Here is a 15,950-nt window from a genome sequence, read left to right as displayed (position 1 = left end):
TAATGTATTAAATAGGGTAGAGAGAGTCCAAAACTATGATGGTTAAAAAAAAAAGTTGTAAATAACCATTTAATCATATCACACATGAAACAGGGACTGGTGCTTGGTTCACTAGTGCTTTCTAATCTTCCTCTTTGGAAGTCCTGTATGATTTGGTGGTTTTCTTCCCACGAGCAACTTAAGCACGCAACCAAGAAAAAATGCTGCATTTCTAGGTCTGCCGGTGGCTCCAGCAGGATGGTGACTTTGGGAAAGTATCCACAGGCAGGTGAAGCCCAGCACCACTTGGCCTCTGCCAGGGGTCCTGCTGATGGGATCTGTGTGACTGGGGGGAAGAGAAGAGCACCCTGCCATGAGATAGATGTTGCACCTTGTAAGCAGGGGCACATACCCCACTGAGATGTGCCGTGAGGAATGGATGCAGTCCTCCAGTTCCCCTAAGAAAATCTTCTTCCACGTTCACACTGCCATTACAAAGAGGAGGGAGATGAAGTCCTGACACCATCAATGTTAGTAAGAAAAACAGACTCCACAGAAAGAAAAGTGAGAAACCTGCACTCCTTCATCCCACTCTCCACCTGCTCCCACATAAGCCTCAACACTTGCTTTTTATTCAGCCCCACTGTCACTGCCCCTTTTCTTGGGGTGGATGTTGCAAGTGTGGCAGCCTGGGGTGCAAGGCCATAATGCCACAACTTAATGATCATGTTGGAGACGCAGAAACATCCTACGTGTCTGACAACTCCTGTTTCCCACTGCCTTTGTCTAGATTGTCATATCTTGACATTATTGTAACACTGTTTTGGAAACAGAGGACAGGGTACATTTAATTATACATTATGTTTGTAGGCTGCCAGGATGACAGCTTGTTCTTAATAACCAAACACTTGATGATAATCAAACGAAATTTTTGTGTTTAGTTGACAAAGTGCCATCCGGAAGGAGCACAGCAATGCAAAAGATTTGGGGACTTCAGCAAACATAGCAAAACCACCCATCCACCAGCCTGGCCCCAGGGTGAGGACCCTGGCATTGTGCTGCCTGGAAACCTCAACAGTCAGCATGCTGAGCTCTCCAACATTTGTCTACCAAAGTGCTGTAAAGAAGCTTTGGTTTTTGGAAACTTTATTTTGACAGATTGGTGAGACCCAATAACTCCGTTTCTTTTCCTTTTTCATAATGTCCTGTAAGAGCCCTCCATATTCCCCTACTCCTGATTCAACATCCAAATATTCTCACTGGTGTTTCTTATCTCATAAAGACTGAACAAGGACTATCATCTGAACCACCCACAATGACTGGAAGATTCTGAAAGATTATGATAGAGAAGCAAAAGCTCTCTCTGTGGTGATATTTCACCTTTGTATGATTGCCAATCTCAGACAAATACCACACCAAGTTTTCTTTCCCAGGCAGATATGAATTTATCTACCTTTTTAAACACTAAAATACTTATAAAAGGAGTCTTTCCTTTCACATAAACCCTGCATTGTATCCAGAACACAAACTGGAACTTTTCTGTATCACCTAAGAACTTTCAGCACATTCCTAGTCCTTTCTGTAGCCCTGGTCAATCTTTTTCTCTCTAGTGGATGAATATTGGCTGCAAAACACCAGAATTTTCCACAGATGCCCTTTATCTCCACCAATAGTCAAAGGTCCAGGTACAAACACCTCTAGGCTCTCAGGAAACACAGCCAAGCTTTGCATCCTTTGGAAGCAGCTTTTCTTCTGTGTACACGCCTTCACAGGACATGCCTAGAGACCTCTCTTAGGCCCTGAAGCTAAGATGCTCTTCTGTGATACATCCCACACTGCCAGTGCAGGGATACAATGAAATTATGTTTCCTGTGACTGCAGACCATTGCTGGAAAAAGAAATTAGTGACACGGTGAAGACTCTTTTGGAAGCATTAAAATCAGTTTCTCCCTATTCTTCTTACCACCTACATGAAAAAGTAGTTATTTCATTCCCAAGAAGGAAAAAAAGGAAGGTTGTGCTCTGTGATAGCTGAACAAGAATAATAATCAGAACAATGAAAGACGGAGTACAGTTTCGAGAGAGAGGGAGATTTGCCAATATTGCAAAATTATTTACTCTGTTTTACGTATAAACAAATACTATATGATGTGATCCTCCACGGGAATGAAGACTCATTTAAAACCCTCTCTGGACCTACCTTCTCTCTAAAGGTTCATTTCCTTGTTCACTCCAGATGGTCTTGCTTTCCTGTGCTGTTGAATTTCCCTCTTTCCTCCTCTCAGAGGACAGCACTCCTGGATGACTTTTCCCTGTCTGAACTCCCAATGAACAGCCAGGTGACAGGTCACTGAGTCTTTGTAGGAAGCCAGAGGATGAGAAGTTCAGTTCCAGCTCTTCCCATGGTTTTTCCCTGTGCTATTCATAAGGGGTCAAGCCCCTCAGCCAGTTACTCCCAAGTCCTGCTGCAGTAACAAAAGTCTTTAAATCCCAGGGGGTTTCCATTCTCTGGCACCAGGTGGTGATGCTGGCATGGACAGGCTAGGTAGTTTGGAAAGCTCCAGGCATGGCTGGTGTGAAGCTCCCCTTGGCAAATCCTCCATAAGCACAGCACCTACTCCATAATCACACTCTGCTGGGTGGCCATGGCAGCTTCTCTCTACTGCCTTTCATCACTGAATGCTCAGTGCTCAACCTTTCCACACAAAATTTGGATCAAGGTCTCCAATGGATGAATCATTCTGGAGTAATGTTTTTGTCCAGTTTTTCCGCTGTTCAGCCTTGCAGTTGTGATAAAGATCTAACTATAGCATGAAAAAAGTACAAATATAGTAACAGTTCAAAAAAGTGTTCCAGTGACAGCCTCACTTTCAGGGGAGAGGAAGTAAGTTAAGACTGAGGTGCATGTCTCACCCTTACCTTGTAATTTGCCAGCACAGGAGGCCTATTTGTAGTACAGTTGTGACAATATTTAAATATAGTAAATTTGAATCTGAATTATAGATGATGTTTTGTACTTTAACAGATCTCACTGGCTAAATATTTATCTTTTCCTCTTTCAGGTGTCTCCTTTTGCTGGCAGATTTCCAGTTCTCTCTGCATTGCTTCTCTACTCTGGAAATAAGGTGTTGAATAAGGATCTCTCTTCTTCAGAACTTGGCTCCTCTTTCACTTGGCTCCTGGGGTGAAAGTAATTAAGAGTAATTGATTGCTATAGAAATATTAATATTTATTATTGGTACAGCAGCAATATCCTGAAGCTCCAGCAGCTGTGATATAAATATATGTGAGAGCAATAACTGTGATAGGGCAGCTGAGGATTATTACATTGACCACAAGGTCAATGCCCTGCCATCATGTAGTTGCACTCTGAAAAAAGTGGAGTAGGGAACCTCCCAGAAAAACACCTTGCAAAGCAGAGTTGCAATCATTTGCATGCAGCAAAAATGCAATCATTTTAAGCCCTGCTTCTGTTGAAAGGATCTCTGGGAACTGGTATCTATGATTCAGTTATTTGAGAAGCTGATGAGTATGGATTGAAAGAAGAAGAATCCTCCATTTAAACTTCTTTACCATGGGTCAGCCTAGCTTCTGCAATTGTGCCACATACTTCATTCTGCTGAAAGTTAACTGCAATCATCAGAAAAATTTGCCATGACATAAGCACAGCAGAGGAGCATTTCTATCTTGGTGTGCCTGGCATACCAAACCACCACATTAGAACATTAGCTGCTGATATTTCCTGTGAAGTGTGTCCTACCCACAGAAGAATACTACCTTACTTTTGAGGAAGAATATAATGGTGAGATGTGTGGAAGCAGACAGCATTCATCCCACCTTTCTACCACTTCTACCTGCAGTATCCCTGATTTTGGCCAAGAGTGAAGCAACTTCAAATGTCTCCACTCCAAAATGTTACTTTGTCCAGAGAGTCAGCATGAAAATCATATCATTGCAGTAGGTCCCAAATGATACAATTTCAAGGTACCACAACAGAAAGGCTAGGAACAAAATTCACACATTAAAAAAATAATAAAGAACATTTGGGGTGTGTCTGGTTTTTCAAATCACAATACAATAGCTTGAAGAACATGGGACTTTGCTTCATGGAAATTCCTCTGCCTTACTCCTTTGTCCTGCAAAAAATCACTTTAAACAAAATTTCACCCTATAGTGCATTGGTGTATTCCTATTTATGTACACAGAGATTAAGAAGATATACACATCATGTATGTGTCTGAGTGAGTTTTTAACAGTTTTATCTACTTATCCATGAGTCAGGATGATTATAGTTAGATCATGGGATGGAATGATAAGGCACTTTAAATGTATTAAGAGATTTGATAAAAATGACAAGGGCCAATCATTCTAATTAGCCAAGAAAGAGAGAACAAAATGTAAAAGGATTAAAGAAACATTGTCAAATTACATTTTAGAAACCATATAATTGTAAAAAATCAATTTTATGACAACTTACACTTTCAATAGCATGTCCTGGTTTAGAGATTATTTAAAATTCTCTTGAGAAGGAAAATTCTACTTCCTGTTTATTTTTGGAAGAAATATGAAATCTGGATTCTGTCCATAGAAGTCTCGTAAGTAATTATATGTTGAACAGTTTATTGGGTTTTACATAAATAAGTTAGAATAGAATAACTTCTTCAAATCTGCCAATTATAGCCAAATTTTCATCTTAGTTCCATTAAAATATGTGGGTTTTCTTAAAGAAACGTGGCATTTCTCAAACAGACAAAGAAAAATAAGTTGTGCTGTTTCTGCTGTGCTACTGCCTGTGTTCCAGTGATGTAATTTAGAACATGTATTCAAAAAGAAATATTGGTTCTGGGAATCTCCTTTTCAACCTCCAATTTGAGACAACTAAAAAAGCCCATTTTTCAAAGTTGCAGTACTTAGCTCTTTCTCAAAATGAGGTTCCAGTTCAATGTCTCAGAAAATGCAGGTCCCTAAAACAGTTGTTTTGAAAAACTCTGCCATTTTTTAAATTGCATAAGCTTTCCAGAAGTAGCACATCAAGGAATTAAGAAGAAATATTTGGTCTCTTTTGGTATTTTCCTTCAAATGTATCATGTTGTCACAGTAATTCTTCCGAGGAATGATGGACTAACTATGCTATGCTAACACAATTGGAAATATCCTCTTTCCTTTTCCTGCACAGATACAAATCTAGTTTTAAAATTCTGTTATATAAGTGTATTAGCTAGTCTGCCCTAAAAACATCGCTGACAGTCTTAAATGTCCCAGTTCAAAATATTTTTCAGTGACATCAAACATTTTGTGGATTATTTCTTGTTTCCCTTGATTTTTTTCTTCTTTTTTTTTTTTTTTTTTATGCCAGTTCAAAATATTTTTCAGTGACATCAAACATTTTGTGGATTATTTCTTGTTTCCCTTGATTTTTTTCTTCTTTTTTTTTTTTTTTTTTAATGCCATATAAATATTCCACGTTTAGTTAAGAACTAAGATATTTTTTTTTTCAGGGTTAATATTTACAGTTTCCTAACCAGCCAAATATTTTCCTAGAGTAGATCTGCCATGGGGTGCTGTTAAGTACCATTGAGGACTGCTTTCCATTCCAGGCACTACAATTAAAATCAAAAACTTATTGGCAAATATGAACAAGTGCAAATAAGTGCAGTAGAAACTAGATATGCTGGGATAATAGGAGAGCTAGGGATGAGTGCAATGAGAGCCAAGGGTCTACTGGATAACTGAATGACTCCATGAACTGGCTTACAGACAAAGATAAAGGAAACTTGGCACAACTAGGTTGTCTAAACAAAAATGAATGGTCAATGGCATAATACATTATGTGTATTCATAATAAAGAACAAATAATAAAGAGAGGAGGGTACTGTTTAGGGTGATGCAACTGGTCATGACTTGACTATTGCCATAACCTGAAGACCTTGACAATGCAAGTCATACCAAGGGAAATTTCCTGACAAGATCTTCAGGTTGTTCAATATTACAAAGCAGGTGAAGTGAAGCTACGGCTAGACTGAGCCATAGTTCAACCTGCTGAGTACACAGTTTACTGTTTCTTGAATTTCATATCAGGGAATTCTAGAAAATGTTTTAGATGGCAAAACCAAGGTACAAAGAAAGAAATGTGCTTCAGAGTTAAAATTACTGACCCTGTTGCACTGAAGCTCTGCAGAAAACTTTCAAGAAAGGACGTTTCTGTGACTCTCGGCTTCTGTCACTAGTACAAATAGAGACTGCAGCCTTAAGCCTTTGGAGGCAAGATGAACTAGATGATTCAATAGATCTTTTCCATCTCTATTTTTTGTGAGTGCGCAAACAAATATTCATGCCAGGGAACATTAATCACTGTTGGGTAGAGGTCTAAATCAAAGAAGTGAAATAATGTTTTGTACATGCTCAGCACACAATGTTCTAATGTTTATAAGTATGTAATTTCCAAACCAAATTTCTCTAAACACAGCAGTGCATCATTCAGTACATTCATTTGCAAGGGTGAAGTTTCTAAACAAAGTTGTTTTGAGTTACTGGGGATGAAAAGCATATGAAAAATAGCTTAAGTGGTGAAAATCACTTTTCCCTCCTCTTGATTGGATAACTTTGAAAAAAAATACAAACAGCTGGATTAATGTTTATGAAAGTTTCTAAAACAAATTGAGTCTTGGACTGAGACTGAGCATGAAAAATTTGAGCCCCAAAGGTAATATTTTTTTAAGGAAGTTATAAATGGCTGTGATTTAGAATTGAAATGTCGTTTTCAAGCTTTTCAAGATCATCACAACTGCAATGCTGCATTAACTTGTGTTGTACAAAGCTGTAGCAATAAAAGAAAAACAAATTCTCCTAATTTCCACTCACCTGCAGCAAGTTACTCTGTCAGGAGATCTGTCACAAAACAGAAAACAGAGAAAGAAGGAGGGTGAGTAGAACTAGAGAAGAGAAGGAGAAAAGGAATAGAAATGAATGATAGGTGGGGGAATGAAAAACAAAGAAAAAATAGAGATGGAGCAGAACAGTGTCTCTTCAATACCTCTATTTCCCCAGGGAGCGTAAGAGTTCTTTGGTCAATGTTGTTCATTTTTCACCACACAGTGGTGAAAAACACAAGACATGGAGATGGTAAAGAAGAAGCCAAAAAGAAGATGAAAATTGGAGGGAAGATAGAAGAAGTGGATAAAAGAGGGAGCTTAAAAGAGAAATGATCAAGGAAAGCAATTTTGGAGCTATTGCCGGAATTCTTAGAAGAGTCCTGGAATTATTCTGTCAGTTAGAATTCGGTGAGAGCTCTACTTAAAACCATTTTTAGAAATCTGAAAAAGCAGGGCAAAGAGAGAAGTAGGCTATGTGGAGCCTGGGTGGAGAAAGAGACAGCCTGGAATTGTCCAAGGCTGCAAAACCATGTTTTTTCTTCCTGCCACTGGAAGGAAGTCCAGTTGGTGTTTGCCAGCAAGGAAGCCCCTCCAAAGCCAAGACTCTGGAAGGACCAGAAGCTATGGAAGCTCCTAAAGCTCCAGGTTTCCAAGGCTGCCTCAGTGTCAGGGATCTCAGATTAAACAGGCCATGAGGAATGAAATTACCCAAATCTAGCAGTGTTCCTTAAATTTCTTAGCAAATTGAAGTCTTCTGCCAGAGATTCTGTATAAACATACTCTTTGAAGATCCTTTCTGAAATTTCTACAGCTTCCTAAAGCAATTCAATGGCTGTTCTGGTTGATGACTCTGCTCTGCAAGAGCTAGTTCTAAAGCATTTTGGGCAGCAGTTTTTGATTGAAGCTTGCTCTTGCTCTAACAGCATAGATCTGAAGCCTTATCAGTTTTCTGCTGATACCATTTTCACTCCTCTCAGATGTAAAACATGTGCCCTGTATTCTGCATTTTCTGCTTGTCGCCAGTTAGTGTTCAATGAAGGACTCCTCCATGAGTTTGAGCCACAGGCACTACTCTTATCTTCTTCCAAACCACCTGCAGGGGTTGAGCATCATTCCTAGTTTTTCCTGTATAAACCAGTTGTCAGATTACAAACATCCATTCGGGCTCTGATCTAGTAAAGAGTGAACTGTTTGCTGCTTCATGACCATAACCTGCTATGGACAGACAACAACAGGAAAAACTCTCCTCTCCTCTCCTCTCCTCTCCTCTCCTGGCTACAGATACTCTCTCTCATTTCCATACTCTTATTTTAAACTAGCCATCCTTGCTCCCTAGCCAACAGCAAGAAAAGTTCAGTGACTCATTTCACCCATTCTGGTCTTGCTGACATTTAGAAACAAATGTCAAGTTGATAGCTTATTTGGGAGTCAAGAGAGAGGCATTGTCCTCTGCTACTCAAAGAACCTTGGTGCAACATTCTTCACACTTTTTGCAATATTCTACATATTATGTATCTTAAGAGGTATAAATGATACCAAATTTCACCTCTATTTTAGCAAATTCTGAGCAGGTAATAGAAGTATGTATAGCAGGCACATTAAGAATGAAAATAATAAAGCTGATAAGAGAGTGTTTTGATACATAATTTCTTTCCTCTTGGGAACATATTTGCATGTTAGTTTTAAGGACATCTTGCACAACATATAAGAAGCTTCACTTAACCCTAAGAATGCCTCATGAAATGAGTGTCACATAATAGAGCCCACAAGCAAACCTTTGGTACTGTGTGAAGGTGGCAAAAGGCAGGTATTTGTCAGTATTGATTCAAAATTCAGCTATTTGAAAAATTTCCATTGGGGCTGTTTTTCAAAGACAAATATCTTTGACAAATGTGTGCACATAAATATTTTGATCTGGAAGATGCTGATTCTGTAGAAAAACAAAGCTCCTTAAAGCAGAACATATCTATAAATCTCTATCTACATCTATGTCTAAACAGAAATGAATTTTGGTTCTGCCATACATCAATAACCATAAAGATGCATTGTGGGACAGAGAGCCTGGTTTCTTGAAATTCAAAATCTCTGTATTAGTTTGAAGTTCCCTGGAGAAAATGTATCATTTTAAGTGTTGTAAGGGACTGTGAGGCATTCCACAGGCAAATAGCTCTATAATACTGTGGTATGGCTCTGTTTAATGCATCTCTGAGACAAAAACTTTTTGTACCAAAATATATGGGATTTCATTTTTCACAAATGCTTAACAACTTACTTCAGGAAGCAAAAATAATTTTCATCTTAATTCTTTAGTAAACAGTAATGTGTCTAGTAAATGCGAGCTAATACACAGGAGTTTTTAGCAATGAGGAGGCTCGATATGAAAGCTGGTCTGGGGATTACTCTGCACCCCTAAGGGAATGGATAACAGGTACAAAACTTCACAGGACTGTGGTACTTGTTGACTTCCTGATGTGAAAAAAAAGTGAGAAGCCTCTCCTCAGTGTAACTCATTCTCATAATATGGTTTTGCTATTTAAAGGACAGTAAGAAATTCTAGGCATGCTTTATACTGAGAGGTATATAAGGATAAGTTGGAATTTCATTTTGAGGAAAGCTTTTAGGGATAATTAAATCAGCTCTTACATAATTTAGATGAACGGCCTAGGCAGACAATTAAAAATGTATCCCAAGCTCAACAGCTCTATGAAAAAACATGCAAAGACAAAGTGGACTTAATTGCTTCTTTTTTTTCCACATTAAAAATTCTGCCAGAGGTAAAGACTAAGAAACATTAAATAATTTGTCCAAAATGTCCCCAAAGTTGATGGAAACACAGGCACAGTATCTGACACGGATTCTATAAGAATAATACTCTGTGGAAACTAAGTATCTCTTCTGGGTAGCAATCACAATGGCTCAAGTCTGCCTTGATCAAAGCCGGGGTCTGATTGTAGGATGAGACCTGACAGCCTCATATTTAAAAGATTTGAAGACTGTGCAGTTAAAAGTTACTATGGTTATCTACAGCAATGGAATCTACCTATCTTGGAATGAAAACAGTGTCTGTAATGACATGTAGTCACTTCTGGTTTTAGTGGAAGTCAGAACAGCTAATCCTAACCTTTCTCTTCAAATGGTGATACACTTTTGATCACAAAACAAAGAGGAAAAAAGAACTCAGAACACACTTTTTAGGTGACTTTTTTTTTCTAGAGAGATACAAAGGTTCCAGACGTTTTCAATAGATACTTCAGATCACTTAGTAAAGGAAAATGTTCTGGAAATACCAAGAGCAGTACTCCATGTGGCAGCCTTCAGCACAAAAGATGGCTTAAGATATTTCTGCCCACTGCCTGCCTTCCTTCCTTTCTCATCTCCAACACTCTTCGTGCTTACCAGTGCCTTATCAGTGCTCTGCTCCATATTGCATCCATAGGTATAGTTTTCTTTGGCAGAAAGGAATCTCTTACAGAGAGTTTTTGGGTTAAAAACACAGAGGTTTGTGTGTGCATGTGTTAAATAGATTTTCCACATCTTCAAACCAATCCCACACAAGTAGTAGGATGGACGGAAGTGACAGAGTAACTTTTGACAGGATGTAGTTCACTTAAAGTAGCTCTGCCACCACAGGGTTCATAACATGAAACAAAAGTATTTGTAACACTGCTCACAAGTATAGAGCAGCATTTTCCAGTCTTACAAAAAACATGTTTCTCCACAAAGACTGATAGATTTTTATTGAGCTTTCTGATTGTTCTATTTTATCACAAGAGGCAAGCAACAAAGCTATTAGAGCTTTGTTTTAATTGTCTCTCAGGTACTATTGCAGTCTTTTGGGTTCCTTTGTGCTACACCGTTTTTAATTAAGAGGTTATGGACCTGCTCACACCCATGAGACTCCATTAAATGCAGCTGGATGGTACATAATGCTTACTGAATTACAGCACAAAATCTGTGTGACTGTAAACGTGCTGTCTTAAGACACGTCCAGCTAAAATTCAATGGAAAGTTTAATGAAGCTTGTCAGCTTGTCTAATAAAGAATACTGCCACTCTGTACAGAGCTGGAAAGCACAGAAAATTTTGTCACAGCCTTTTTGTCAGACACGATGAGCACTGAAGCCCAAGCTGAAGTACAGACTAGAAACAATTGCTTTTCATTTGATATAGTTATGTTGCTCTTTCCAACAAATTCAGAAAACATGTGGAAAAGGGAGACCTGCGAGTCTGGAAGCAGAGAGAGAGAGAGAGAAGGAAGGAGATAGTTTGCATTTTAGTTCAGTAGAGGTAAAATGAGAGGAAGGTTGTTGGTGAACATCTGGTGAGTCCATGAGTTCTGAGTGTTAGCACACAAATAGTTTTTGGGTGATCAGAGGTAGAATGACTGCATCCTTTGGAAGGTCTTTCCATTCATAACTGGGTCTGAGTCTGCTCTAGGAATTTGCTGCTCTGTGGGGTGCTTGTTAAAGACCACTGCTTTTCATTTCAGTCTGAGAAAAGCAGGGATTCATGTATTTCAGTATTTCTACTGCAAGATCCCTGAAAATCCTACAAATCTAAGAAACTGATTATTTTTGCATTTGTTTCTCTAGCACAACTGGCTGTTTCTTTAGCACTGTTTAATGCTATTTGCCACACTCACTTGGTGTTCTTTACAATTGATTGGTTTGTGGAGGAAAATGTGGTTGTGCTGGGGGTTTTGAACATGACTGTTGCAAAATGCATTTATTTTGTAATGTTGACCATGATAATTAGAAAGTTGAGGTTGGTGAAATCCATGGGCACTCTAATGGGCCAGGTAGTTGTTAATAAATTGTTGTTAAGAAAATTGCTATAGGATTCTAAGGTTTTAGGTCAGATGAAGAAATTATCCTCATACAACATAGACATCCTGCTGCATACAACTTTTCATAAACCTCTTAAACCAGGATTTTTCTTGATTATTATTCCTTCAAGAATAACTGCCCATATCTTTCCATGGGAATTGGTGAAACTACGAGTGAGTGAGAAATAAATGAACTATTTTGCATTATGCCCAGCTTTAAAATCTGCATGCTGCTATGTTCTTCAAGGTGAGACTGTGATGATACAGGATCCTGGTAAAATGCATGGATGTACTCTGAATGATCAGAGAGGTTTTATGCTGAGAAATTTTTGAAGCATACATTGTCTCAGAGAAAAAATGCTCTCTGAGTGAAAAGATTGACATAGACATTGTATGCATCCTACTTCTATTACAACTGTGGTTGTGTCTGATGCGCCAACCTGAGTTCCTGTATTCATCATTACTGAGAAATGTATAGAAAGCTCTAGGGAACAGGGGTGGAAAAAGAGAGCTGGTAGTGCAGTTTTTTGTTGGAACTCTCTGAGAAGTCATTAATAGTGTCTTGTGTCTTTGAGTTTAAAGACAGAGAAGCATATGTCTTTTTGCCTTGAGTTACTTTTTGTTCTGAGTATCAGAAAATTGTTTTGTTGTCTTGCTGATGCAGTCTTGCATGATGTAACATTTCTGTAGCTCTTACAGAACTTAAAGATCCTCACTCTTTTCAGTGAGAGGTAAAATACAACTTGAGTGGAGATTATTGGTTACTCTCATCCATCTACACGAATATCAGGTCAGATTTTGGGCTTTCAGATGTGTGATTCCCAAAGCAATCTAATTTAGAGCTTGACAAGATGAAGAGTGCCTAAAAGCAGAAAATATTGTTTCAGGAGAAGAAGTTATTGGTACGTAGGTGGGAGAAAAGACTAAAATCTGTTTTACCATGTGAGTCCCACCAGTGGGGCCAGCCATCCAACACCATGAAGGATATCAGGTCATCCATCCTCATTAGTTCTCTTTCTTTCCTCCCAGTAGCTGTCTGCAGAGCAGGGAGCATCTAAGATGAAACAGGGGCCACAGATTTGGTGGAAACTCCCCATTTCCTCAGCCTTTGTGGACAACAGAAACTGTGTTGGAAAGACAAGAACAGGAAGGACAGAGGTGTGCTGGATGGTTCCTCATCAGTTCCCCTCAGCTCACTATTCTCCTTCCTTCACAGGAAACAGATATGAAACATTGTTCTAGAGTAAATAGAGAAGAGAGAGAGGTCATGCAGAGGGAAAAAATAATAGAACGGAAGGAGAAAAAAGCAGCAAGAAAAATACTGGCATTTGTTACACTGTGGCATGGCCTGGAGGTCCCATTTTGTTTGTGTACCCTTCTACACGCCAGTATTTCAAGCATCACAAAAATGTAGCTGTTACCCTGGGAGTGTAAAAATAAACAAATCCTGCATGAAACAGGGGAGCCAGATTTACTGTCAGAGGTCTGAAAATGCTGGTAGCAACAAAACGTGTTACAAGGGATGAATATCATAAAAGAGAACTGTACAGCTTCTTAGTCCAACCCACATAGGTTTCAGCAATATCCAAGTCCTGAAAGACATCTTTCAACAGCATCAAAAGACAAGGGGAAAAGTTGTCCTTACTGAAAATAACTTTCAACATGTTCAATGGCACAAAAAATCTTCTGGTTGCTGGGACCCAGCATAGCAAAACTTAACTGCAGAAGTGTAAAGTATTTTCAGGCATCAGCAACTATCTAAGAAATGAAATCATGTTAGTCCAGGGGATGTGTGCTGGCCATTGTGGGATATGCCAGCGTGACAAAGTCAAAACCAAGCCTCTTTGAACAAGCACAATGAAAAAGATTCTGAAACAAATTCCTTGAGCTTTTTGTCCCCCAGCTCCTTGGGATATTGGCTTCTGATATGCCATACCCTGGGCTTATGTGTGCAGCTGCTGGAGGAGAGGCTTTATGCAACTGGAGTCCAGCCTTGGGTAAAGGCAGGAGGAACGACCAAGCATCTGCCAGCAGCCATGCGAGGACCACATCATACATAGCACATTGCTCTTTCCAGGCAGTTGGTCAGAGTTCAGCTCCACTTTGTTGACTTTTTGAAAAATGAGCATTATTCTTGCTCACTGGAATTTTAAAGCATTTTTCCAGGAACATTTAGCCCTCATAGGCAAACATATTTATCTGAAAAGCTGCAGGAGAACTCTCATTTGCTCAGAAAACTCTGGCAAGCTTTTTTAATGCATCTGTTAGAATCTCTAAGAAAGACAATGAGGAGAAGAGTGAAAAAGCAAATAACAGCTGATTCTAAGGTTTAATTAGTAGCAGGGAAAGTGGTATACAAGGTAGGTACTAATGCCCTTGGAGTAACAGTATTTATATAACAGCCAGAGAGAGGAGTAGTGCTCATTGCTATACAGTGAGTACCAGTTACTATGCTGAATCTGCCTTTGGTTTTCTTTTTTGTCTAAGAATTTATCCACGTAAATTAATATGCTCAGTGACAATTACATATTTTCTCTAGTTGCAGCAAAAGGTGTTTCAACCCTTTTAGGGAAGGTGATAAGGGAAAATACTGTACTCCTTTGTTTTTCATTAATGAGTCAGTTCCATTTTTATTTCTTTAAAAACAAATTTTCTATTGCCAAGCATAGACATGACATTTGCTTGCTGGGGGAGCTGGGAAATAAAGAAAAGCTCTTTGTTATGACTGACAAAATTTAGTACATTTTGTAAGTCAGAATTTTTACAGTTGTTAAAAAGTCTCCGTAGCTACCAAACTCAGTTTACATTTTCCCTATGTATTGTGCATGTTTCTAGGCTCCCCTAAACCACCTCTTCTGTGTTTTTTGACTTTCATAACACTAAGCCTTCCCTCCTGTCAGAAATATGAAGGAGCATCCAGGGGTCTGGAATCCCCCAGCACAGAGACCTGGCCCTTCCAACAAGTAGTTTTAGGCCACAGCAGTAAAATGTATGTTAGCTTCCACTCCTGTACTTGGATCACATAGACAACAAAGGTCTACTGATGATATCAGTTACTTTGTTAGCTGAAAAAACAGGAGTTCATGTGGGTACCCAGCCTCCCCAGGGAAGGAAAGGGACTTGCTCCACATGAGAGAGTTTTGGTGGAAAAGTCAAGGTGGAGGTCCAATGAAAAAATAAGCTGGAATGCCAATATTAAAAGTTTGAAAAGGCAAATTGTGAAGCTGAGGAAATGTCAGAATTGTACTCAACAAGCATACATTGTTCTCTAGTCCAGGATTCTTGTTCAACACACAGAGTGAGTAATGGATGAGAGAGGAGCTGGCCAGAACAGAAGGGATGTTCTCTGCTTCAAAAGCTGGATGGCTCAGCTTTATTCCAAATTCAGCTGCCACCTTTGTACAGGATGATGGACGAAAGTGTAGCAATAATGGACATATACAGGAAAGGTTGATTATGTTGTGCAACTCACCTAAAATCTGCTATCTCTTAACTTGATTGTCATTTCGACCTTAACTATCTTTCAATATATTTTTTTTTCCAAAACAACTTTTAAAAGGGTCTGTTTCTCACACCCTGGAGTGCCTGTTGGCAGGCTGTCCAATGCTGATCTGTTGCATCCAGTGAGCTGGTTTTCATTCTACTGCAGTCCTGTCTCCAGGAGCCCTGTCATCCCAGTGCCTCACTTACACTGACACATATGGCAGTGTGTCATGATGACCATGTGGAGCTGTTCATGGGCAGGAAGAAATCAAGCAGGTTTTGAGCCACTGTGGCCAATGCTGTGATTTGAATCTAGTTCTCACTGGTTCTTCAACAGAAGAATTATGAAAACATTATAAAATCATCTGTATCGTCCATGTGAGACCTTGGATAAACAGCAAAAAGTCTGATGAATGGCAAAAAGTCTGAATAGCAGTAAAAAAAAAGGTCGGGAAAAAGTGCAAGCAGTCTATGTGCATGCATTGTTTGGAGATGTGTATGTGTGCCTGTATTCAAAATGTATTACAAGCTCATGTCATAACCTTTTGCAAGAACAAAGCTGAACAACATACTGTTTTTTACCTTGTAGTTGACTGACTTTTGCTATTTTACAGTATTATCAAAGAGGAAAAAACAATTTTCCTTCAGTTTTTTTCCTCCTGATATTTGTGAGAACACTGGAATCAGCACTGACCTGTGCTAATAGGAACCACTAGCCAAAACACTACAGCTGAAGAGATTGACCTTTGCCAATAGCGAGTTCATCTTGCAGAAACCAATGGACAGGGAAAG

Source organism: Corvus brachyrhynchos, unplaced genomic scaffold, assembly GCF_000691975.1.
Source record: "Corvus brachyrhynchos isolate BGI_N302 unplaced genomic scaffold, ASM69197v1 scaffold56, whole genome shotgun sequence".
Classification (NCBI taxonomy): Eukaryota; Metazoa; Chordata; class Aves; order Passeriformes; family Corvidae; genus Corvus; species Corvus brachyrhynchos.
The sequence above is the reverse complement of the archived record's forward strand: the minus strand, read 5'-3'. Positions refer to the sequence as shown.